Below are 24,653 nucleotides of genomic sequence, written 5' to 3'. Positions count from 1 at the left end.
AAAGACAGGTGAAACAGATCAGGGCGTGACAGAATGACTGCCAATACACCTCAAGGGTAATAAAGTGAAAAACAGTTGTATGTGGCTCCACTCCACAGGAGAGCAATGTATTATTGTTAAGCACAATATTTCCCCTTTTTGTTGCTGATTCTTTCCAAAGTGACAGAGTTTGTGATGACATGCTGCTCATGAACCACATAGAGTGAGAATGTTCAGAAAGTGTGCAATTGACATTTCATCGGTGAGTGACCACAATGGGATGACCTGACCTTCAAAACAGAATGGAATTGGACTGGGGAACTTTTAGGGGGAAAGAGGGGGAGAGGGGGAAGCCTGGAGAAAGGGAGAGAGGGAAAGCTTGGAGAGAGGAAGAGAGGGGGAAGCCTGGGGAGAGGGGGAAGCCTGGAGAGAGGGAGAGAGGGGCCAACCAGACTGTGAAGACAGGGGTGATGGGGAACCCGTCTCCTGCCTGCTCCGAGTTAACCAGTTCCTCACCTCCACCTCCTCTCTCCTCATCTGTCCCTCGGCCCGGTCTCTGGCAAAGAGATATTTTATTGTAATAGAAGGGGTAGTCCATTGTACCTATGCTAAAAGTGCCTGGATGAAATGTGCTGTGACGTATGGCCATAGAAACACAAACACTCTAGGTTACCAGGGCAGAATGAAATGTAGGTAACCCCTGCGTTGGAACACAGTTATTAAGAGTTGATAGGCCAGTGTTATTTGCCGTTGGATGAGAGTTAAGTTTCTTAAGCAGAAATCAATCATGTTAACTGACTATTAATTAAGTACCTTCGAAAACATCTGCCCCGGGTCCCTTCTCCGGTTTATTCTTCATGGAAAATCATTGAAGACAATCACATTTGAAAGTCAGTGAGGTTCTCTGTTGTCTAAAGGGAACAGTGTCACCTACTGGTCTACTTTGAAACACCTTGGATTCAAGGATGAAGCGGACGCTGATGCCCAAACAATCCACTTTAGCCACAGGCATGAAGCTACCTCTCGGAAATGATCAAACTTGTTGTCAGAGCAACTGGGCAACCAACTTAAATTCCGGTTTAAAGTTAATGCATTATCAATTTAGCTAATTAAGAGGTTTCAATAGCTAATGAATATCAACTGCCAAAAAAACACCTCATGGTACAAATTTTCAAGGAAAAACCAGTAAAAATAACTTAATAGCTCAATTGTAATGATGTTCATGTTTTTTTACACATTTTCAAGCATACATAAAAATATTCAGATGAATCATAAATAGACAGTATCATTGAATGTTTGATTAAATATGTATAAAACGGGTACAAATCTTTGTACAAATAATGAATTTATTTTCTCAACCTGTTTGGATGATGATAGATCCCAACTATTTCTCCACAGTGCATTTGTCTTGCAAACAGACCAGCTGTGGTTGAGCAGTGCCCTGTGGCATCTGATGTGAGAGAGAAGGAGAGACCTTCACCTCACTGCTCTAAAAATACAAGAAGACTGGTATTCACGTAAACTATGCATATGTCAGCTCTATCGGAAATGACCTTTTAATGGTGCACTGAATCCTGGCCTTGGTCTGACTGGTGGAAAGATGGTATCACAATCACATTGAGTTTATACAGCACTACCCGTCTTTAAGAGTCCTTGGCAACCCGAGGTGGATGAATCAGGTGGCTGGTTCCAAGTCAAACACAGTCACTATGGTAACGCTTCAACCAGTTTCAAACTAGGCAGTATGTTTTCTTCAGAGTTATATCAACATTGCTTTTCAGACTGCAAAATGCATCTGTTTGTACTGTATACTTATACTGACTAATAATCATTTTGAGTGACTTCTGTGTCTCTTATACCCTAAAAAGTGTTCAGGATTAGCCAACCATCCTTGGGAGACTATCTCTATGACATGTTGATGTTCTCTTTCCAGTTCTTCCATCCAGCCTCTCTTGTTATCTCCATACCGCTCAGCACACCTACAGCTCCTTGCATGAGCAGATAGATATGGGAGACCAATGTTAAGAGTTACAGAGCATCATACAGTATTAAATTGCACATTTCAGTGGTCCCTTGCTGGGGTTGAGTCGGGACTCGGGATAGTGTGGGCGATATTGGAACCTCCCATGTGGACCAAGGCAATGGTCGCCCAGTCTCTGTGTGATGGGCTGGAAGCCCGAGGTTCGCCTGCTCTATATAAACAGTCATGAACCATTGGCCAAATGTTTCCAGAACCACGCTGATCAGGTCACAGCGCGATAAGCCCTCAGAAGCAGCGCCAGTCAGAACCTATAAGCCTTGAACACCATCTGTTTCTGGACTCATCCAAGAGAAGCACATCCCACTGTGGGAGAGGAAAGAGAAGGAAGAGAAAAATGGAGGGAAATACGTGAAAGGAGGAAAGAGTGGGGAGAGTTGTAGGCTATATTCTACACTGAGAAAGAGAGATGGGGAGAGGGGTAGGCTATATTCTACACTGAGAAAGAGAGATGGGGAGAGGGGTAGGCTATATTCTACACTGAGAAAGAGAGATGGGGAGAGGGGTAGGCTATATTCTACACTGAGAAAGAGAGATGGGGAGAGGGGTAGGCTATATTCTACACTGAGAAAGAGAGATGGGGAGAGGGGTAGGCTATATTCTACACTGAGAAAGAGAGATGGGGAGAGGGGTAGGCTATATTCTACACTGAGAAAGAGAGATGGGGAGAGGGGTAGGCTATATTCTACACTGAGAAAGAGAGATGGGGAGAGGGGTAGGCTATATTCTACACTGAGAAAGAGAGATGGGGAGAGGGGTAGGCTATATTCTACACTGAGAAAGAGAGATGGGGAGAGGGGTAGGCTATATTCTACACTGAGAAAGAGAGATGAGAAAATCGAGTAGAGGAGAGAACGTGGGGTATTCTGGAGAGCCACCTGTTAATGTTAGCCTACACTCTCCACTGAGTTTTGTCTTCCATCTGATTTCCTGGTTAAATGAGGGACACACTCTGTTCAAGCCTTATGGCAATTTCACCAATATAACTAAGTCAATTCATTACACGTCCTCTGTATTAGGCTACCAAAGTGTTTTGTAAGGGAATATGGCATTAGGGATATCATCACAATCTGAAATTCTGAAAAGTAACACCACCTAATATTCAACGGGTGCTAATTGTAGAGTTCACTGGAAAGGAAAGGCGCAACGCTCGCTCACATTGTCAAATGTAGAGTTCATTGCTAAATACTGTATGTGTATGTGACAAATAAAATGTGATTTTATTTGAATTAAGAGTCAGATCTTTATATGGAGATTGATTAAACCACGATCACACTATATCCTGGGTCTATATCCACTATATCCATTCCTCTTTCTGGTTGCTGTACACAAACACCCTCCCCTCGGCAGGTTCAACAACACACACACACACACACACACACACACTTGCATTCTTGCAAGCACGCAGGCATCAGTATCCAACATTCTGTGCAACCCTGACCTCTGAACTTTTTCTTGAACTTTTTTAATGGATTCTTACAGTGACAGTGCTGCAAGTAAGGAATGCTGTGCAACACATTCTATTAGGCATATTATATATGTACTGTAAACGTATTAAATTAATACATTTAGCACAGGATGTGTGGGGGAGGGCCTGGCCTTGTTCACCTTTAATATGTATATATCCCAGCACATGTATGTGATGATCCAATGATCTATTGACACAGGTTGGCATCATGATCTATTGACACAGGTTGGCATCATGATCTATTGACAGGTTGGCCCCATAATCTATTGACAGGTTGGCCTCATGATCCATTGACACAGGTTGGCACAATGATCTATTGACCCAGTTTGTCCTCATGATCTTGTGACACAGGTTGGCCCCATGATCAATTGACACAAGTTGGCCCCTTGATCAACTGAGACAGGTTGGACTCATGATCTATTGACACAGGTTGGCCTCATGATCTATTGACAGGTTGGCCTCATGATCTATTGACAGGTTGGCCTCATGATCTATTGACACAGAATGGCCCCTTGATCTATTAACATATTGACACATGTTGGCCCAATGATCTATTGACACAGGTTGGCATCATGATCTATTGACACAGATTTGTCCCATAATCTATTGACAGGTTGGCCTCATGATCCATTGACACAAGTTGGCCACATGATCTCTTGACAGGTTGGCACCTTGATCTCTTGACAGGTTGGCCCCATGATCTATTGACAGGTTGGCCCCATGATCGCTTGACAGGTTGGCCCCATGATCTATTGACAGGTTGGCCCCATGATCGCTTGACAGGTTGGCCGAATGATCTATTGACAGGTTGGCCCCATGATCGCTTGTCAGGTTGGCCCCTTTATCTCTTGGCAAGTTGCCCCCTTTATCTCTTGACAGGTGTCCCCATGATCTCTTGACAGGTTGATCCCTTTATCTCTTGACAGTTTGGCCCCATGATCTTTTGACAGGTTGGCCCCTTGATCTCTTGACAGGTTGGCCCCTTGATCTATTGGCAGGTTGGCACCTTGATCTCTTGACATGTTGGCCTCATTATCTCTTGACAGGTTGGCCCCTTTATCTCTTGACAGTTTGGCCCCATGATCTCTTGACAAGTTGGCCCCTTGATCTCTTGACAGGTTGGCCCCTTTATCTCTTGACAGGTTGGCCCCTTGATCTCTTGACAGGTTGGCACCTTGATCTCTTGACATGTTGGCCTCATAATCTATTGACAGTTTGGCCCCATGATCTCTTGACAGTTTGGCCCCATGATCTCTTGACAAGTTGGCCTCTTTTTCTCTTGACAGTTTGGCCCCTTGATCTCTTGACAGGTTGGCCCCTTTATCTCTTGACAGTTTGGCCCCATGATCTCTTGACAAGTTGGCCTCTTTATCTCTTGACAGTTTGGCCCCTTGATCTCTTGACAGGTTGGCCCCTTTATCTCTTGACAGTTTGGCCCCTTTTTTATTTTGACAGTTTGGCCCCATGATCTCATGACAGGTTTGCACCATGATCTCATGACAGGTTGGCCCCTTGATCTCTTGACAGGATGGCCCCATGATCTATTGACTGGTGGGCACCATGATCTCATGACAGGTTGGCCCCTTGATCTCTTGACAGGATGGCCCCATGATCTATTGACTGGTGGGCACCATGATCTCATGACAGGTTGGCCTCATGGTCTCTTGACAGTTTGGCCCCATGATCTCTTGACTGGTGGGCACCATGATCTCATGACAGGTTGGCCCCTTGATCTCTTGACAGGGTGGCCCCATGATCTATTGACACAGGTTGGGCTCATGGTCTCTTGACAGGTTGGCCCCATAATCTATTGAAACAGGTTGGCCTCATGATCTATTGACAGGTTGTCCCCATGATCTCTAGCACCAACACACTCAGGTACATGTGTGTGTTCAGCAATATTTTGTTGTTACTGTGTCTCTGTCATTTTTTAAAATTATTTATTTCTGTCTGTCTAGAGTCAATTTATACATTTTGTTTTTAAAATACTTACAGGCAGAGTTTTATCCTGCCTCAGAGAAATGGCTATTTATTGGGACAGTTACATGTCTTTTAAGGCAATGAGGGATTGAGGGTTCTATCACATGAAAAGCTTTATATATGATTCCTGCTAGTATGCTTAGAAGTTATTTTGAGTGAGTGAGAAAGAGTGAGAGGAAGAGAGAGAGAGAGAAACAGAGAGTGTGAGTGAGAGAGAAACAGAGATTGTGAGTGAGAGAGAAACAGAGAGGGTGAGTGAGTGAGTGAATTAATTAATGAGTGAGTGAGTGAGAGAGAGAGAGAGAGAGAGAGAGAGAGAGAGAGAGAGAGAGAGAGAGAGAGAGAGAGAGAGAGAGAGAGAGACAGAGCACGTGTGAGAGAGAGAGAAGTATGTGTGCTTACATGAGTAATCTACTGACCATCAAACAGCATCCACGCTACACCTCCATTTTACCATTGAGGTCATCGTCCTCCAACTTGCCGGCTCAGGCCACACGGTAAATGGATCCTGGCATTCACTGATAGTCCTCTCCCAGCACCGTGCAGGTGTCAATGCCATCAGCTGTCCGCTTTCATAGATAGAGATGAATGAACCAGCACTTTCAAAGGATGAATGCTATTCCAATACCTTTATATCAAGTGGGGATAACAGTTCTATCTTCGTTAGATATTAAGCTTTCTTCTCCTCTTGTGCGTACACCGACGGGTCTAATGTGAAATACTGTACCAATCTATTTCTTATTGTTCTGTAAAATATACTTATTCATTGTCATTGGCTGGTGAGTAACCAAAATACCAATCCTATTTTTGAACTGCTATGGTAGAACTGAAAGCAATTCATTTGTGTCAAAACGAGTGAGATACGGCTTCACTGTGGCCAGTCATTCCAAGAAGTGAAGCCGTAGAGTTTCAACTTTGAATTAGATTGGATGTGACACATGAAATGTCATGGCCAGTTTTCTGGGCAGATGCAATATGCATGGCACACTGCTGCAGACAACTCTGAGTTATTCTTTATTGTTTCAATGTTCCATTGTTGCCGTCACATTGGCTATCAGGTTTCCAGGAAGTCTGCAGTGAGTGGTCTCCCTGAGGTCGACCTGTTAACATTAACCAATCAGTTGTGTGAATTATTGCTTTTCCCCCACTGCTTGCAATGGGTACAGGAACTGGCATCCATGCCAGAAGCCATTTCACCTGCTATTAGGCAGATGCATTAGTATTTGAGAGGATGGTGATGGTGGATGTCTAATATCTTTGCAGTTTAAAAAGCAGGGGTCTTGTTTTCAACACCATGTAAAATAGTGCAGTGTGTGATACTGTATAAGTGCATCCACTCCCCTTACTTGGTTTAGAAAGTAATTTTATGTGTCACAGAGAGGTGTAGTAGTGAACATGAAGTTTTTAACTCAAAATGAAGGGAAATGTATAAAAATGAAATACATAAAAACACTGGGTTCTCATTGCTTTTGAAGAGAGTTGCTATTGTTAAAGGGAAATGTAACGTGTGTAGTTGGCTGGAAAGCGCTATTACTGAGCAGAGTAATGTCAAGTGTAGTAAGTCCAAGAGAAATTGCATTCAGTAAAAAGAATAATAGCTTGAAATGACTGAATAGGCCTTTTGATACAGAGATTCCATTTGGCCATTTAACATGAACATTCCAAGTGGGGTAGGCCTACTGTTTGAATAGCCATGTTTGGTTTATGCCTGTTACACATTTTTGGATGTCAATATGAGCAGAAAGACTGAGTGAATATGTACATGTCCATGTTAGAATTTTGGAGTGTAGGTGAAGAAACCAGCCATGAAACCAGATGAAAGCTAGTTCAGTAGACCATGTTTACTTAGCACATAAAACAGATCAATCACTAATGCACAGGCTCATTGCCTCTCGTTGTTTGTGAAAACTGAGACTAATTGGATGAACAATAATCTGGTACTTACGAGACCTGTGAAAATATCACCTAACTCATGACTCCAAATTGATATCAATGTATTTTATTAATTTAACCTTTATTTAACTAGACAACTTCTTAGGGATAGGCGGGACAGTTGTAAATCATGCAGCGCCGTGTGTCACAATGCAGATTTTAGAGAAACAACTAATGTCGGTACATATAAGTGTCTTATATATCGGCTGAAAGCTTACATTCTTGTTAATAGGTTTGAGAAATTCACCTCTGAAGGTGAAATGTGTACTTACATTCTGAAATCTTGCTCTGATTTATCATCCAAAGGGTCCCAGAGATAACATGAAGTGTTGTTTTGTTAGATAAAATCCTTGTTCATATCCTAAAAAGGTCCATTTAGCATGCAAGATCGATTTTGTATTTCGAATCGTTCAATTTGCAAGAAAGGAATCTGTGAAAATCTCACCATCAACGTTGTTTCAACCGGTAAAATCACATTCGTATTTATTCCTTAGAGATCCTAGAATGTAAACAGACTTCACTATATCATTAGGAGTGTAGTATATCCTATAGAACACCAAATTTGGTCAGAGAGCGACGCCTTCATGGCACACCGATGACGCGGGCAGTCTTCACTTGATTGACTTGAATAAGCACCAATCAGGGTCAAACAAAGCTAGCTAGATAGCCAATGAGCTGAGCATCACGGGAGTATGCGGAAAACCCAGTATCTGTAACAATATGTTGCTGCTAACCTTCAAATCAAATCAAAGTTTATTTGTCACGTGTGCCGAATACAACAGGTGTAGTAGACCTTACAGTGAAATGCTTACTTGCAAGCTCTAACCAATAGTGCAAAAATGGTATTAGGTGAACAATAGAAGAAGATAAATAAATAAAACAACAGTAAAAAGACAGGCTATATACAGTAACGAGGCTATAAAAGTAGCGAGGCTACATACAGACACCGGTTAGTCAGGCTGATTGAGGTAGAATGTACATGTAGATATGATAAAATTTACTATGCATATATGATGAACAGAGAGTAGCAGTAGCGTAAAAGAGCGGTTGGCGGGTGGTGGTTGGCGGGACACAATGCAGATAGCCCGGTTAAACAACATGCGGGAGCACTGGTTAGTCGGCCCAATTGAGGTAGTATGTACATGAATGTATAGTTAAAGTGACTATGCATAAATGATAAACAGAGAGTAGCAGGACCGTATAAAGAGGGTTTAGGGGTGGGGGAGGGGGGGGGGTACACAATGCAATTTAGCCATTTGATTACCCGTTCAGGAGTCTTATGGCTTGGGGGTAAAAACTGTTGAGAAGCCTTTTTGTCCTAGACTTGGCACTCCGGTACCGCTGGAGTCTATGGCTGGGGTGGCTGGGGTCTTTGACAAATTTTTGTGCCTTCCTCTGACACCGCCTGGTGTAGAGATCCTGCATGGCAGGCAGCTTAGCCCCAGTGATGTACTGGGCCGTACGCACCACCCTCTGTAGTGCCTTGCGGTCGCAGGCCGAGCAATTGCCGTACCAGGCAGTGATGCAACCAGCCAGGATGCTCACGATGTTGCAACTATAGAACCTTTTGAGGATCTCAGGACCAAATCTTTTTAGTTTCCTGAGGGGGAATAAGCTTTGTCGTGCCCTCTTCACGACTGTCTTGGTGTGTTTGGACCATTCTAGTTTGTTGTTGATGTGGACACCGAGGAACTTGAAGCTCTCAACCTGCTCCACTACAGCCCTGTCGATGAGACTGGGGGCGTGCTCGGTCCTCCTTTTCCTGTAGTTCAAAATCATCTCCTTATTCTTGGCTACGTTGAGGGAGAGGTTCTTATTCTGGCACCACCCAGACAGGTCTCTAACCTCCTCCCTATAGACTGTCTCGTCGTTGTCTGTGATCAGGCCTACCACTGTTGTGTCGTCTGCAAACTTAATGATGGTGGTGGAGTCGTGCCTCTCCATGCAGTCGTGGGGGAACAGGGAGTACAGTAGGGGACTGAGCACGCACTCCTATGGAGCTCCAGTGTTGAGGATCAGCGTGGCAGATGTGTTGCTACCTACCCTCACCACCTGGGGGTGGCCCGTCAGGAAGTCCAGGATCCAGTTGCAGAGGGAGGTGTTTAGTCCCAGGATCCTCAGCTTAGTGATGAGCTTTGAGGGCACTATGTTGTTGAACGCTGAGCAGTAGTCAATGAATAGCATTCTCACATAAGTGTTCCTTTTGTCCAGGTGGGAAAGGGCAGTGTGGAGTGCAATAGAGATTGCATCATCTGTGGATCTGTTAGGGCGGTATGCGAATTGGAGTGAGTCTAGGGTTTCTTGGATAATGGTGTTGATGTGAGCCATTACCAACCTTTCAAAGCACGGGTCTGTAGTCATTTAGGCAGGTTGCCTTAGTGTTCTTGGGCACAGGGACTATGGTGGTCTGCTTGAAACATGTTGATATTACAGACTCGTACAGTCTGGGGACGAAGTCCTCGATGCACTTATTGATAAAGCCAGTAACTGATGTGGTGTACTCCTCAATGCCATCGTAAGAATCCCGGAACATGTTCCGGTCCGTGATAGCAAAACAGTCCTGTAGTTTAGAATCTGCTTCATCTGACAACTTTTTTATAGGCCGAGTCACTGGTGCTTCCTGCTTTAATTTTTGCTTGTAAGCACGATTCAGGAGGATAGAGTTGTGGTCGGATTTACCAAATGGAGGGCAAGGGAAAGCTTTGTACACGTTTCTGTGTGTGGAGTACAGGTGATCTAGAATTTTTTTCCCTCTGGTTGCACATTTAACATGTTGATAGAAATTTGGTAGAACTGATTTAAGTTTCCCTGCATTAAAGTCTCCGGCCACTAGGAGTGCCGCCTCTGGGTGAATGGTTTCCTTATACAGCTGCCTGAGTGCGGTCTTAGTGCCAGCATCTGTCTGTGGTGGTATGTAACAGCCACGAACAGTACAGCCTGAAACTCTCTAGGCAAGTTGTGTGGCCTGCAATTTATCACAACATACTCTACTTCAGGCGAGCAAAATCTAGAAACTTCCTTAGATTTTGTGCACCAGCTGTTGTTTACAAATATTCACCTCGTCTAATTTATTGTCCAATGATTGCACGTTGGCGAGTAGTATTGACAGTAACGGCAGCTTTCCCAGTGGCCTTCTCCGGGTCCTGACCAGGCATCCGGCTCTTTGTCCTCTGTACCTGCGTCGCTTCCTCTTGCAAATAACGGGGATGTCGGTCCTGTGGGGTGTTTGGAGAATGTCTTGTGCGTCGTCTTTGTTGTGGAAAAAATATTTGTCTAATCCGAGGTTAATGATCACTGTCCTGATGTCCAGAAGCTCTTTTTTGATTGCAGAAACATTACGTACAAAATAAGTTACAAATAACGCGAAAAAACCCACATAGTAGCCCAATTGGTTGGGCGCCCATAAAACTGCTGCCATTTCTTCCGGTGCCATTTTAACCTTGTGCAACATCAATCCTTTTCCTTTTGAACAAAAATTATAAGAATGTGGAAGTTATGAAAACTGGGTGTTTTGCAAATGTTGAACTTATAAGTCCAAGTATACAGATTTGACGATATTCTTGCAGAAAAATGCAATGTAAATGTAAATTTCCCCTTCACGATTTGCCCAAACGTACCTGGGTGCCTTCACACTAAATGCCATACTTCAAGTTATTCGTCTGAAACTTTGTACATACAGTGCTGCTCTTGTGCACACCATGGGAATTACAACCAGAGTGATGGCTAGATTTGGGACCTTTCTGTTGCATTTCAAAGATGATGGGAGAAAAAAAGAAAAGAAAAACAGTTGGTTCTTTCTTTGTATTTTCTTCTACCAGATCTATTGTGTTACATTCTCCTACATTCAATTCACATTTCCACAAACTGCACTATGATGTACATATACCACATACTGTACAGTGACATGTATATATACCCATACTGCACAGTGATGTATTTATGCTCCATACTGTACAGTGATGTATATATGCTCCATACTGCACAGTGATGTATTTATGCTCCATACTGTACAGTGATGTATATATGCTCCATACTGCACAGTGATGTATTTATGCTCCATACTGCACAGTGATGTATATATGCTCCATACTGCACAGTGATGTATTTATGCTCCATACTGTACAGTGATGTATATATGCTCCATACTGCACAGTGATGTATATATGCTCCATACTGCACAGTGATGTATTTATGCTCCATACTGTACAGTGATGTATATATACCCCATACTGCACAGTGATGTATAAATACTCCATACTGCACAGTGATGTATATACACCTCATACTGTACAGTAACATGTATATATACCCATACTGTACAGAGCTGCATATATACCCATACTGTACAGTGATGTATATACAGCATGCCACATATTGCACAGTGATGTATATACCCCATACTGCACAGTGCTCTATATATACTCCATACTGCACTGTGATGTACATATACCCCATACTGTACAGTGATGTATATACAGCATGCAACGTACTGCACAGGACTGTATATATACACCTATACTGCACAGTGATATATATATATACTCCGTACTGCACAGTGATGTATATACCCCATACTGCATAGTGCTCTATATATACTCCATACTGCATTGTGATGTATATACACCCCAAACTGCACAGGGATGTACATATACCCCATACTGTACAGTGATGTATAGTACCTCTACGCAGACGACACCATTCTATATACCTTCGGCCCGTCTTTGGACACTGTGCTATCTAACCTCCAAACAAGCTTCAATGCCATACAACACTCCTTCCGTGGCCTCCAACTGCTCTTAAACGCTAGTAAAACCAAATGCATGCTTTTCAACCGGTCGCTGCCTGCACCCGCATGCCCGACTAGCATCACCACCCTGGATGGTTCCGACCTAGAATATGTGGACGTCTATAAGTACCTAGGTGTCTGGCTAGACTGCAAACTCTCCTTCCAGACTCATATCAAACATCTCCAATCGAAAATCAAATCAAGAGTCGGCTTTCTATTCCGCAACAAAGCCTCCTTCACTCACGCCGCCAAGCTTACCCTAGTAAAACTGACTATCCTACCGATCCTCGACTTCGGCGATGTCATCTACAAAATGGCTTCCAACACTCTACTCAGCAAACTGGATGCAGTCTATCACAGTGCCATCCTTTTCGTCACTAAAGCACCTTATACCACCCACCACTGCGACTTGTATGCTCTAGTCGGCTGGCCCTCGCTACATATTCGTCGCCAGACCCACTGGCTCCAGGTCATCTACAAGTCCATGCTAGGTAAAGCTCCGCCTTATCTCAGCTCACTGGTCACGATGGCAACACCCATCCGTAGCACGCGCTCCAGCAGGTGTATCTCACTGATCATCCCTAAAGCCAACACCTCATTTGGCCGCCTTTCGTTCCAGTACTCTGCTGCCTGTGACTGGAACGAATTGCAAAAATCGCTGAAGTTGGAGACTTTTATCTCCCTCACCAACTTCAAACATCAGCTATCTGAGCGGCTAACCGATCGCTGCAGCTGTACATAGTCTATTGGTAAATAGCCCACCCTTTCTCACCTACCTCATCCCCATACTGTTTTTATTTATTTACTTTTCTGCTCTTTTGCACACCAATATCTCTACCTGTACATGACCATCTGATCATTCATCACTCCAGTGTTAATCTGCAAAATTGTAATTATTTGCCTACCTCCTCATGCCTCATGCCTTTTGCACACATTGTATATATATATATGGTTTCTACTGTGTTATTGACTTGTTAATTGTTTACTCCATGTGTAACTCTTTGTTGTCTGCTCTCACTGCTGTGCTTTATCTTGGCCAGGTCGCAGTTGCAAATGAGAACTTGTTCTCAACTAGCCTACCTGGTTAAATAAAGGTGAAATAAAATAAAAAAAATAAATGTATATATACTCCATACTGCACAGTGATGTATATATACCCCATACTGTACAGTGATGTATACATACTCCGTACTGGACAGTGGTGTATATATCTGCCATACTACACAGTGATGTATAGACACCCCATACTGCACAGTGATGTATATATACCCCATACTGCACAGTGCTGTATATATACCCCAAACTGCACAGTGCTGTATATATACCCCATACTGCACAGTGCTGTATAGATAACCCATACTGCACAGTGCTGTATAGATACCCCATACTGCACAGTGCTGTATATATACCCCATACTGCACAGTTCTGTATATATACCCCATACTGCACAGTGATGTATATATACCCTATACTGTACAGTGATCATAGGAGGTTGGTGGCACCTTAATTGGGGAGAACTGGCTCATGGTAATGGCTGGAGTCGAATAAGTGGAAAGGTATCAAACTCATGGTTTTCATATGTTTGATGATTCCATTCGCTCGGTTCCAGCCATTATTATGATCCGTCCTCCCCTCAGCAGCCTCAACTGACAGTGATGTGTATGTATGCCCCGTGCTACACAGTGCCCTGTCAGTTGGGTAAAGTTCTGTTTCCTCTACGCCGCAGCAACATCTGCTCAGACCAATGTATCACGAACAAGCACTGTAGCGCTTCCTGTATATATTAATGGTGACCTCACTGACTGGATATCAAATCAAATTTATTTATATAGCCCTTAGTACATCAGCTGATATCTCAAAGTGCTGTACAGAAACCCAGCCTAAAACCCCAAACAGCAAGCAATGCAGGTGTAGAAGCACGGTGGCTAGGAAAAACTCCCTAGAAAGGCCAAAACCTAGGAAGAAACCTAGAGAGGAACCAGGCTATGTGGGGTGGCCAGTCCTCTTCTGGCTGTGCCGGGTGGAGATTATAACAGAACATGAACAAGATGTTCAAATGTTCATAAATGACCAGCATGGTCCAATAATAATAAGACAGAACAGTTGAAACTGGAGCAGCAGCACGGCCAGGTGGACTGAGGACAGCAAGGAGTCATCATGTCAGGTAGTCCTGAGGCATGGTCCTAGGGCTCAGGTCCTCCGAGAGAGAGAAAGAAAGAGAGAAAGAGAGAATCCGGGGACACCCCCGGACAGGGCCAAACAGGAAGGATATAACTCCACCCACTTTGCCAAAGCACAGCCCCCACACCACTAGAGGGATATCTATCCATACCGACTTGGAATACGCTGCACTTGCTTTATGGCCTTAATCATAGTAAAAACACATTTCTCTAGAGCTGGCTTTCTGCCACAATGGGTTTCAGGTGTGTGATTATGTCTGTCACCTCGATGCCTGGGGAGACTGAGATTGCATGATGTCCCAGAACGCTTCCCCGAAATGTGCACTTTTGCATTCGGACATGCGCCATTTCCCCCCATTTAAATTCAACTGACAAGAAGGGTTTTATGTACTTATGTCAGAGTAAGGTTGTGGTCATTTTGTAGACAATGAAATGTTAGTCTAGTGTTATAAAGGATACACCATAGTACTACTATTCAGTATGTTCATGTAACGGATGTAAAATGGCTAGCTTAGTTAGACCTTGAAGTAGTGGTTCCCCTTGCTCTGCAAGGGCCGCGGCTTTTGTGGAGCGATGGGTAACGATGCTTCGATGGTGACTGTTGTTGATGTGTGCAGAGGCTCCCTGGTTCGCGCCCGGGTATGGGCGAGGGGACGGTCTAAAGTTATACTGTTACATTTATCTCCTGTCCCAGCTCACAGCATGTCGTCTCCATGTTTTAGTGAGATGTTTTTCTGTTCATTTTCATTGCATCCTCCCACAGTAAATAATTATCCTCTATGTCAAACACTAGATGACAGATATACAACAATTACACAGATTGCTCTGACCACTTTCACAGCTGAACAAAAAAACAGCAACAGAAGGCTATTTATAAACATGTAAGGATACAAGTCCATATGTGAAGTAGTGAGATGTGAGAATATCTGATGTGAAATAATACATGCTTCTGGCTTTTGATGTAATATCTGTGAGCATCTGCTCTCCGCCTATATCACAAACCATGGCTTCACTCACTGGGTCCATATCCACTCTGCTGCAGCCAGTGGTGGTAACAGGCAGCCAGTGGGGGTAACAGACAGCCAGTGGGGGTAACAGACAGCCAGTGGTGGTAACAGGCAGCCAGTGGGGGTAACAGACAGCCAGTGGGGGTAACAGACAGCCAGTGGTGGTAACAGGCAGCCAGTGGGGGTAACAGACAGCCAGTGGGGGTAACAGACAGCCAGTGGTGGTAACAGGCAGCCAGTGGGGGTAACAGACAGCCAGTGGGGGTAACAGACAGCCAGTGGTGGTAACAGGCAGCCAGTGGGGGTAACAGACAGCCAGTGGGGGTAACAGACAGCCAGTGGTGGTAACAGGCAGCCAGTGGGGGTAACAGACAGCCAGTGGGGGTAACAGACAGCCAGTGGTGGTAACAGACAGCCAGTGGGGGTAACAGACAGCCAGTGGTGGTAACAGACAGCCAGTGGTGGTAACAGGCAGCCAGTGGGGGTAACAGACAGCCAGTGGGGGTAACAGACAGCCAGTGGTGGTAACAGGCAGCCAGTGGGGGTAACAGACAGCCAGTGGGGGTAACAGACAGCCAGTGGTGGTAACAGGCAGCCAGTGGGGGTAACAGACAGCCAGTGGGGGTAACAGACAGCCAGTGGTGGTAACAGACAGCCAGTGGGGGTAACAGACAGCCAGTGGTGGTAACAGGCAGCCAGTGGTGGTAGAAACAGGCAGCCAGTGGTGGTAGAAACAGGCAAAAAGTGGTTGTAACAGGCAGCCAGTAGTGGTAACAGGCAGCCAGTGGGGGTAACAGACAGCCAGTGGGGGTAACAGACAGCCAGTGGTGGTAACAGGCAGCCAGTGGTGGTAGAAACAGGCAATCAGTGGTTGTAACAGGCAGCCAGTAGTGGTAACAGGCAGCCAGTGGGGGTAACAGACAGCGAGTGGTGGTAACAGACAGCCAGTGGTGGTAACAGACAGCCAGTGGTGGTAACAGGCAGCCAGTGGTGGTAACAGGCAGCCAGTGGGGGTAACAGGCAGCCAGTGGGGGTAACAGGCAGCCAGTGGTGGTAACAGGCAGCCAGTGGGGGTAACAGGCAGCCAGTGGTGGTAACAGACAGCCAGTGGGGGTAACAGGCAGCCAGTGGGGGTAACAGGCAGCCAGTGGTGGTAACAGGCAGCCAGTGGTGGTAACAGGCAGCCAGTGGTGGTAGAAACAGGGAGCCAGTGGTTGTAACAGGCAGCCAGTGGTTGTAACAGGCAGCCAGTAGGGGTTGTAACAGGCAGCCAGTAGTGGTAACAGGCAGCCAGTGGTGGTTAAAGGCAGCCAGTGGTGGTAGAAACAGATAGCCAGTGGTTGTAACAGGGAGCCAGTGGTGGTAAAAGGCAGCCAGTGGTTGTAACAGGCAGCCAGTGGTGGTAAAAGGCAGCCAGTGGTGGTAACAGGCAGCCAGTGGTGGTTAAAAACAGCCAGTGGTGGTAACAGGCAGCCAGTAGTGGCAACTGGCAGCCAGTGGTGGTAACAGGCAACCAGTGGTGGTCAAAGGCAGCCAGTGGTGGTAACAGGCAGCCAGTAGTGGTAACTGGCAGCAAGAGAGGTGATAACAGGAAGACAGTGGTGGTAACAAGCAGCCAGTGGTGGTAACAGGCAGCCAGTAGAGATAACAGGCAGTCAGTGGTGGTAACAGGCAGCCAGAGAGGTGGTAACAGTCAGCCAGTAGTGGTAACAGGCAGCCAGAGAGGTGATAACAGGCAGCCAGTGGTGGTAACAGGCAGCCAGTGGTGGTAACAGGCAGACAGTAATGGTAACAGGCAGCCAGTGGTGGTAACAGGCAGCCAGCATTTGTAACAGGCAGCCAGAGAGGTGGTAACAGGCAGCCAGTGGTGGTAACAGGCAGCCAGTGGTGGTAACAGGCAGCCAGTAGTGGTAACTAGCAGCCAGTAGTGGTGACAGGCAGCCAGCATTTGTAACAGGCAGCCACAGAGGTGGTAACAGGCAGCCAGTGGTGGTAGAAACAGGGAGCCAGTGGTGGTAGAAACAGGGAGCCAGTGGTGGTAGAAACAGGGAGCCAGTGGGTGTAACAGGCAGCCAGTGGTTGTAACAGGCAGCCAGTGGTGGTAACAGGCAGCCAGTGGTGGTAAAAGGCAGCCAGTGGTGTTAGAAACAGGCAGCCAGTGGTGGTAACAGGCAGCCAGTGGTGGTAACAGGCAGCCAGCATTTGTAACAGGCAGCCAGAGAGGTGATAACAGGCAGCCAGTGGTGGTAACAGGCAGCCAGTGGTGGTAATAGTCAGCCAGCATTTGTAACAGGCAGCCAGAGAGGTGGTAACAGGCAGCCAGTGGTGGTAACAGGCAGCCAGTGGTGGTAACAGGCAGCCAGTGGTGGTAACAGGCAGCCAGTAGTGGTAAATAGCAGCCAGTAGTGGTGACAGGCAGCCAGCATTTGTAACAGGCAGCCAGAGAGGTGGTAACAGGCAGCCAGTGGTGGTAACAGGCAGCCAGTGGTGGTAGAAACAGGGAGCCAGTGGTGGTAGAAACAGGCAGCCAGTGGTTGTAACAGGCAGCCAGTGGTGGTAACAGGCAGACAGTAATGGTAACAGGCAGCCAGTGGTGGTAACAGGCAGCCAGCATTTGTAACAGGCAGCCAGAGAGGTGATAACAGGCAGCCAGTGGTGGTAACAGGCAGCCAGTGGTGGTAACAGTCAGCCAGCATTTGTAACAGGCAGCCAGAGAGGTGGTAACAGGCAGCCAGTGGTGGTAACAGGCAGCCAGTGGTGGTAACAGGCAGCCAGTGGTGGTAACAGGCAGCCAGTAGTGGTAACTAGCAGCCAGTAGTGGTGACAGGCAGCCAGCATTTGTAACAGGCAGCCACAGAGGTGGTAACAGGCAGCCAGTGGTGGTAGAAACAGGGAGCCAGTGGTGGTAGAAACAGGGAGCTAGTGGTTGTAACAGGCAGCCAGTAATGGTTGTAACAGGCAGCCAGTGGTGGTAAAAGGCAGCCAGCGGTGTTAGAAACAGGCAGACAGTGGTTGTAACAGGCAACCAGTGGTGGTAAAAGGCAGCCAGTGGTGGTAGAAACAGGCAGCCACTGGTTGTAACAGGCAGCCAGTGGTGGTAAAAGGCAGCCAGTGGTGGTAACAGGCAGCCAGTGGTGGTTAAAGGCAGCCAGTGGTGGTAACAGGCAGCCAGTTGTGGTACCAGGCAGCCTGTATTGGTAACAGGCAGCGAGTGGTGGTAACAGGCAGCCAGAGAGGTGATAACAGGCAGCCAGAAGTAGTAACAAGCAGCCAGTGGTGGTAACAGGCAGTCAGTAGTGGTAACAGGCAGCCAGTAGTGGTAACAGGCAGTCATTAGTGGTAACAAGCAGCCAGCATTTGTAACAAGCAGCCAGTGGTGGTAACAGGCAGCCAGTAGTGGTAATAAGCAGTCAGTGGTGATAACTGGCAGCCAGAAGTGGTAACTAGAAGCCAGTAGTGGTGACAGGCAGCCAGCATTGATATCAGGCAGCCAGAAGTGGTAACTGGCAGCGATGAGAGGTGATAACAGGCAGCCAGTGGTGGTAACAGGCAGCCAGTGGTGGTAACAGGCAGCCAGTAGTGGTAACTAGCAGCCAGTAGTGGTGACAGGCAGCCAGCATTTGTAACAGGCAGCCACAGAGGTGGTAACAGGCAGCCAGTGGTGGTAGAAACAGGGAGCCAGTGGTGGTAGAAACAGGGAGCCAGTGGTTGTAACAGGCAGCCAGTAATGGTTGTAACAGGCAGCCAGTGGTGGTAAAAGGCAGCCAGTGGTGTTAGAAACAGGCAGACAGTGGTTGTAACAGGCAACCAGTGGTGGTAAAAGGCAGCCAGTGGTGGTAGAAACAGGCAGCCACTGGTTGTAACAGGCAGCCAGTGGTGGTAAAAGGCAGCCAGTGGTGGTAACAGGCAGCCAGTGGTGGTTAAAGGCAGCCAGTGGTGGTAACAGGCAGCCAGTTGTGGTACCAGGCAGCCTGTATTGGTAACAGGCAGCCAGTGGTGGTAACAGGCAGCCAGAGAGGTGATAACAGGCAGCCAGAAGTAGTAACAAGCAGCCAGTGGTGGTAACAGGCAGTCAGTGGTGGTAACAGGCAGCCAGTGGTGGTTAAAGGCAGCCAGTGGTGGTAACAGGCAGCCAGTTGTGGTACCAGGCAGCCTGTATTGGTAACAGGCAGCCAGTGGTGATAACAGGCAGCCAGAGAGGTGATAACAGGCAGCCAGAAGTAGTAACAAGCAGCCAGTGGTGGTAACAGGCAGCCAGTGGTGGTTAAAGGCAGCCAGTGGTGGTAACAGGCAGTCAGTAGTGGTAACAGGCAGCCAGTAGTGGTAACAGGCAGTCATTAGTGGTAACAAGCAGCCAGCATTTGTAACAAGCAGCCAGTGGTGGTAACAGGCAGCCAGTAGTGGTAACAAGCAGTCAGTGGTGATAACTGGCAGCCAGTAGTGGTAACTAGAAGCCAGTAGTGGTGACAGGCAGCCAGCATTTGTAACAGGCAGCCACAGAGGTGGTAACAGGCAGCCAGTGGTGGTAGAAACAGGGAGCCAGTGGTGGTAGAAACAGGGAGCCAGTGGTTGTAACAGGCAGCCAGTAATGGTTGTAACAGGCAGCCAGTGGTGGTAAAAGGCAGCCAGTGGTGTTAGAAACAGGCAGACAGTGGTTGTAACAGGCAACCAGTGGTGGTAAAAGGCAGCCAGTGGTGGTAGAAACAGGCAGCCACTGGTTGTAACAGGCAGCCAGTGGTGGTAAAAGGCAGCCAGTGGTGGTAACAGGCAGCCAGTGGTGGTTAAAGGCAGCCAGTGGTGGTAACAGGCAGCCAGTTGTGGTACCAGGCAGCCTGTATTGGTAACAGGCAGCCAGTGGTGGTAACAGGCAGCCAGAGAGGTGATAACAGGCAGCCAGAAGTAGTAACAAGCAGCCAGTGGTGGTAACAGGCAGTCAGTGGTGGTAACAGGCAGCCAGTGGTGGTTAAAGGCAGCCAGTGGTGGTAACAGGCAGCCAGTTGTGGTACCAGGCAGCCTGTATTGGTAACAGGCAGCCAGTGGTGGTAACAGGCAGCCAGAGAGGTGATAACAGGCAGCCAGAAGTAGTAACAAGCAGCCAGTGGTGGTAACAGGCAGCCAGTGGTGGTTAAAGGCAGCCAGTGGTGGTAACAGGCAGTCAGTAGTGGTAACAGGCAGCCAGTAGTGGTAACAGGCAGTCATTAGTGGTAACAAGCAGCCAGCATTTGTAACAAGCAGCCAGTGGTGGTAACAGGCAGCCAGTAGTGGTAACAAGCAGTCAGTGGTGATAACTGGCAGCCAGTAGTGGTAACTAGAAGCCAGTAGTGGTGACAGGCAGCCAGCATTGATATCAGGCAGCCAGAAGTGGTAACTGGCAGCGATGAGAGGTGATAACAGGCAGCCAGTGGTGGTAACAGGCAGCCAGTGGTGGTAACAGGCAGACAGTAATGGTAACAGGCAGCCAGTGGTGGTAACAGGCAGCCAGTGGTGGTAACAGGCAGCCAGTGGTGGTAACAGGCAGCCAGTAGTGGTGACAGGCAGCCAGCATTTGTAACAGGCAGCCACAGAGGTGGTAACAGGCAGCCAGTGGTGGTAGAAACAGGGAGCCAGTGGTGGTAGAAACAGGGAGCCAGTGGTTGTAACAGGCAGCCAGTGGTTGTAACAGGCAGCCAGTAATGGTTGTAACAGGCAGCCAGTGGTGGTAAAAGGCAGCCAGTTGTGTTAGAAACAGGCAGCCAGTGGTTGTAACAGGCAGCCAGTGGTGGTAAAAGGCAGCCAGTGGTGGTAACAGGCAGCCAGTTGTGGTACCAGGCAGCCTGTATTGGTAACAGGTTGCCAGTGGTGGTAACAGTCAGCCAGTAGTGGTAACAGGCAGCCAGTAGTGGTGACAGGCAGCCAGCATTGATAACAGTCAGCCAGTAGTGGTAACAGGCAGCCAGTAGTGGTGACAGGCAGCCAGCATTGATAACAGTCAGCCAGTAGTGGTAACAGGCAGCCAGAGAGGTGATAACAGGCAGCCAGTGGTGGTAACAGGCAGCCAGTGGTGGTAACTAGCAGCCAGTAGTGGTAACTAGCAGCCAGTAGTGGTGACAGGCAGCCAGCATTTGTAACAGGCAGCCAGAGAGGTGGTAACAGGCAGCCAGTGGTGGTAACTGGCAGCCAGTAGTGGTAACTAGCAGCCAGTAGTGGTGACAGGCAGCCAGCATTGGTAACAGGCAGCCAGAGAGGTGATAACAGGCAGCCAGAAGTAGTAACAAGCAGCCAGTGGTGGTAACAGGCAGTCAGTAGTGGTAACAGGCAGCCAGTGGTGGTAACAGGCAGCCAGTAGTGGTAACAGGCAGCCAGTGGTGGTAACAGGCAGTCAGTAGTGGTAACAAGCAGTCAGTGGTGGTAACAGGCAGCCAGTAGTGGTAACAGGCAGCCAGTGGTGGTAACAGACAGCCAGTAGTGGTAACAGGCAGCCAGAGAGGTGGTAACAGGCAGCCAGTAGTGGTAACAGGCAGCCAGAGAGGTGATAACAAGCAACCAGTAGTGGTAACATGCAGCCAGTAGTGGTAACAGGCAGACAGAGAAGTAGTGGCAGGCAGCCAGTGGTGGTAACAGGCAGCCAGTAGCGGTAACAGGCAACCAGAGAGGTAGTAGCAGGCATTCAGTGGTGGTGAAGGTTAGACAGTTGTGGTATCAGGCAGCCAGATTGGTAGAAACATGCAGCCAGCGGTGGCAATAGGCAGCCAGTGGTGGTACCAGGCAGCTAGTGGTGGTAACTAGCATCCCAGTAGTGGTGACAGGCAGCCAGCATTGGTAACAGGCAGCCAGAGAGGTGATAACAGGCAGCCAGAGAGATGGTAACAGGCAGCCAGAGAGGTGATAACAAGCAGCCAGTAGTGGCAACAGTCAGCCAGTAGTGGTAACATGCAGCCAGTAGTGGTAACAGCTAGACAGAGAAGTAGTGGCAGGCAGCCAGTGGTGGGACCAGGCAGACAGTATTGGTAACAGGCAGCCAGTATTGGTAACAGGCAGCCAGTGGTGGTAACTGGCAGCCAGCAGTGGTAATAGGCAGCCAGTACTGGTAGTAGGCAGCCAGTAGTGTTAACAGGCAGCCAGAGAGGTGATAACAAGCAGCCAGGAGTGGCAACAGTCAGCCAGTGGTGGTAACAGGCAGCCAGTGGTGGTAACAGGCAGGCAGCAGTGGTAATAGGCAGCCAGTAGTGGTAATAGGCAGCCAGTAGTGGTAACAGTCAGCCAGAGAGGTGATAACAAGCAGCCAGTATTGGCAACAGTCAGCCAGTAGTGGTAACATGCAGTCCAGTAGTGGTAACAGCTAGACAGAGAAGTAGTGGCAAGGCAGCCAATGGTGGGACCAGGCAGCCGGTATTGGTAACAGGCAGCCAGTATTGGTAACAAGCAGCCAGTGGTGGTAACTGGCAGCCAGTTGTGGTAACAGTCAGCCAGTAATGGTAACACGCAGCCAGAGAGGTAGTAACAGGCAGTAAGTTGTGGTAACAGGCAGCAGATTGTGGTGGTACGAGCCAGTCAGAGAGGGTAAATCCTCCCTAAGACTGATTTGCCTAGCTCTAGGTCACTTATCCAGCTGGAGAGAGGCGCTGTGAAACTCTTTCCGCATCCCTAACAATTCCCCTCAATTTCCCACTCTCTTGAATCACAGTGCAAGGCCTGCAATGCGAAACACAGCCAACGAAACAGATACCTGCGCGCTGGCCAAAGAAAACTCTGCTTCGTCCAATTGTCTTTTTTTTCTCTAGCAATGACTGTCAGCTCTGTCAGGAATCAACAATCTCATGCTAATTGAAATCATACGATATTGTGTTTCACGTGATTATTTTACCACACCACTATAACATGTGATTGACATGCTGAAAATATACACATTCAGGACAGTATTGTGGAAGACTTGAATGTTATTTCAACCTGTGGTTGGTAATAGCAACCAATTGGAGTTGATGCTTATTGGCTAAATGAAACAAAGACAATGAACTATCATCTGTCATCTTGAAGGCAAACTACTTCTGTCAAGTGTACCAATACCCAGCACATATTTGCAACAACACAGCTGAAGCCTGAACTACAGTGCCTTGCAAAAGTATTCATCCCCCTTAAGCATTGTTCCTATTTTCTTGCATTACGGCCTGTAATTTAAATTGATTTTATTTGGATTTCATGTAATGGACATACACAAAAAGGTTAAGTGAAATGAAAAAAAAAAAAAAAAAAGTTTTTTTAAGTCTAAAAAATAAAAAACAGAAAAGTGATATGTATTCACCCCGTTTGCTTTGAAGCCCCTAAATACGATCTGGTGCAAACAATTACCTTCAGAAGTCACACAATGAGAAATAAAGTCCACCTGTGTGCAATCTAAGTGTCACATAATCTGTCACATGATCTCAGTATATATACACCTGTTCTGTAAGGCCACTGAGTCTACAGCACCACTAAGCAAGGGGCACCACCAAGCAAGCGGCACTATGAAGACCAAGGAGCTCTCCAAACAGGTCAGGGACAAAGTTGTGGAGAAGTACAGATCAGTGTTGGGTTATAAAAAATTATCAGAAACTTTGAACATCCCACAGAGCACCATTAAAAATGGAAAATGGAAAGAATATGGCACCAGAACAAACCTGCCAAGAGAGGGCCGCCCACCAAAACTTACGGACCAGGCAAGGAGGGCATTACTCAGAAAGGCAACAAAGAGACCAAAGATAACCCTGAAGGAGCTGCAAAGCTCCACAGCGGAGATTGTAGTATCTCTCCATAGGACCACTTTAAGCCATACACTCCACACAGCTGATCTTTATGGAAGAGTGGCCAGAAAAATGCCATTGCCAACTTCAGAGTGTTTTCTATCCAAATCTATGAATAATATGCATATCTTACATTCTTGGCATGAGTAGCAGGAAGTTGAAATTGGGCACGCTATTTATCCAAAAGTGAAAATTCTGCCCCCTAGCCCCAAGAGGAAGGAATGATGGACAGCGCTAAATACAGGGAAATTCTTGAGGGAAACCTGTTTCAGTCTTCCAGAGATTTGAGACTGGGAAGGAGGTTCACCTTCCAGCAGGACAATGGCCCTAAGCATACTGCTAAAGAAACACTTGAGTGGTTTAAGGGGATACATTTAAATGTCTTGGAATGGCCTAGTCAAAGCCCAGACCTCAATCCAAGAGATTTGCAGCTGTAATTGCTGCAAAAGGTGTCTCTACAAAGTTTTGACTTTGGGGGGGGTGAATAGTTATGCATGCTCAAGTTTTCAGTTTTTTTTTGTCTTATT

This window comes from Oncorhynchus kisutch, linkage group LG28 (assembly GCF_002021735.2).
Source record: "Oncorhynchus kisutch isolate 150728-3 linkage group LG28, Okis_V2, whole genome shotgun sequence".
NCBI lineage: Eukaryota > Metazoa > Chordata > Actinopteri > Salmoniformes > Salmonidae > Oncorhynchus > Oncorhynchus kisutch.
This window is presented reverse-complemented; position numbering follows the sequence as displayed.